The sequence below is a fragment of the Littorina saxatilis genome, linkage group LG1, assembly GCF_037325665.1.
Source record: "Littorina saxatilis isolate snail1 linkage group LG1, US_GU_Lsax_2.0, whole genome shotgun sequence".
Lineage (NCBI taxonomy): Eukaryota > Metazoa > Mollusca > Gastropoda > Littorinimorpha > Littorinidae > Littorina > Littorina saxatilis.
In genome coordinates this window covers 95,985,255-95,987,754 of record NC_090245.1, presented here as the reverse complement: position 1 = coordinate 95,987,754, position 2,500 = coordinate 95,985,255, and the positions used below count along the sequence as shown (strand labels likewise).

Here is a 2,500-nt window from a genome sequence, read left to right as displayed (position 1 = left end):
AGCATACACTCAATCATGTTCCTTCCAGCTCTATGTCAATCACTTGTGATACAATACATATTAAGTGAATAAGTATAACAATGCCGCGTGTTCTCCGTGTAGTGTATTCATACCTCCCTTCAGAACACTTTGGACGAGGTTGCTAAATGGTGCACTTTTAATGCCATGACATTGCAGCCTGATCAAACTAAAAGCCTTGCTATTACCACGAGACGGGAGCATCAGATATATCCTCTGAAATTACAACTGTCCTTATGGACAACTCAAATACAGCAAGTTAAAGAACATCGCATACTTGGTGTAACTGTCGATGATGAAATGAAATGGTAAACACACATAAAGAAGCTCTGCAAAGTGTCATCAAGGAATTCATATTTGTTGTCAAAACTCAAACATTATGCGAAATCTGAAACACTAAAAATGTTCGTTCATGCTCACATAATGCCTCATACTAATTTTGCTTCAACATTGTGGGATGGCTGCAGTGACGTTCACTTACTTAACTCTATGTTTTGTACCGTCGTGCTGCTAAGCTTATCCTGCATGAATCGAACATGTCAACAGAAATGAAGTTAAACAGCCTTAAATTCCTTCCCCTCAAAACCCATCTTGCATACAATAAGGCTGTCTTTATGTTTAAAATAGTTCATGGTGATGTGCCCAAATATGTGCAATCGTATTTTACACACGTTACGAAGAGGTATGTGTCTCACAATTTACTCCCACCAATTCCTCGCATAGATCTTTGTAAATCAAGCTTTGATTTTTCAGGTTCATCTCTGTGGAACTTTTTACCAATTGAAATCAAACGATCCACATCTTTACAAGCCTTTAAAAGGCGAGTGCACACACACTTGATGACAATATAAACTGCCCCCTGAAATCTTGTTATCAATGAGTATTGTGATTGTGTATGCAATGCTCTTAAGTTTGTTATTATATTTAGTCAAGTTTTGACTAAATATTTTAACATCGAGGGGGAATCGAAACGAGGGTCGTGGTGTATGTGCGTGTGTCTGTGTGTGTGTGTGTGTGTGTGTGTGTGTGTGTGTGTGTGTGTGTGTGTGTGTAGAGCGATTCAGACTAAACTACTGGATCGATCTTTATGAAATTTGACATGAGAGTTCCTGGGTATGAAATCCCCGAATGTATTTTTCATTTTTTTGATAAATGTCTTTTATGACGTCATATCCGGCTTTTCGTGAAAGTTGAGGCGGCACTGTCACGCCCTCATTTTTCAACCAAATTGGTTGAAATTTTGGTCAAGTAATCTTCGACGAAGCCCGGACTTCGGTATTGCATTTCAGCTTGGTGGCTTAAAAATTAATTAATGACTTTGGTCATTAAAAATCTGAAAATTGTAACAAAAATATGTTTTTTATAAAACGATCCAAATTTACGTTTATCTTATTCTCCATCATTTGCTGATTCAAAAAACATATAAATATGTTATATTCGGATTAAAAACAAGCTCTGAAAATTAAATATATAAAAATTATTATCAAATTTTATTTTTCGAAATCAATTTAAAAACACTTTCATCTTATTTCTTGTTGGTTCCTGATTCCAAAAACATATAGATATGATATGTTTGGATTAAAAACACGCTCAGAAAGTTAAAACGAACAGAGGTACAGAAAAGCGTGCTATCCTTCTCAGCGCAACGAATACCCCGCTCTTCTTGTCAATTCCACGGGCACTGCCTTTGCCACGGGCGGTGGAGTGACGATGCTACGAGTATACGGTCTTGCTGCGTTGCGTTGCGTTCAGTTTCATTCTGTGAGTTCGACAGCTACTTGACTAAATATTGTATTTTCGCCTTACGCGACTTGTTTTATATATGCATGTGAAGTCAATCTGAATGCGTACTTCCTCGACCGCCTCTCCCTTTTTCTTGAAACTTAACAGCCTGTTTATGGCACTGTTTAACGATGCATTGCTGCTATGTTTTGCTTTTTGTTTATTTTTGTGTTAGACTTGTCGTCAGATGACATTATGTTAGACGGACAGGTTGGAAGATTAGGCTAAGCCTAAAACCTTTATCCTTGTGTAATAAAGTTCTGAGTTCTGAGTTCTCTCTCTCTCTCTCTCTCTCTCTCTCTCTCTCTCTCTCTCTCTCTCTCTCTCTCTCTCTCTCTCTCTCTCTCTCTCTCTCTCTCTCTCTCTCTTTCTCTCTTTCCTTTTTCCTGTCTCTCTCTGAATATCTCCCTCTCTATCTCTCTCTCTCTCTCTCTCTCTCTCTCTCTCTCTCTCTCTCTCTCTCTCTCTCTCTCTCTCTTTCTCTCTTTCCTTTTTCCTGTCTCTCTCTGAATATCTCCCCCTCTCTCTCTCGCTCTCTCTCTCTCTCTCTCTCTTTCTCTCGTTCCTTTCCCAGTCTCTCTCTCTCTGTATATCTCCCTCTCTTTCTGTCTCTCTCTGTCTGTCTGTCTCTCCCCCCCCCCCCCCGTCTCCCTGTCTCTCTCTCCCATCTGTTCTCTTTCTAGCTGTCTCTTTCTCCCCC

The 2,500-nt window shown here is 39.4% G+C and overlaps 1 protein-coding gene across 1 annotated transcript in view; it reads right to left on the bottom strand.

Annotated features, from left to right (window-relative positions):
- Positions 1-2,500, bottom strand: part of LOC138946402 (uncharacterized) — a 78,936-nt gene that overhangs the window by 1,897 nt on the left and 74,539 nt on the right. The window lies entirely within an intron of this gene.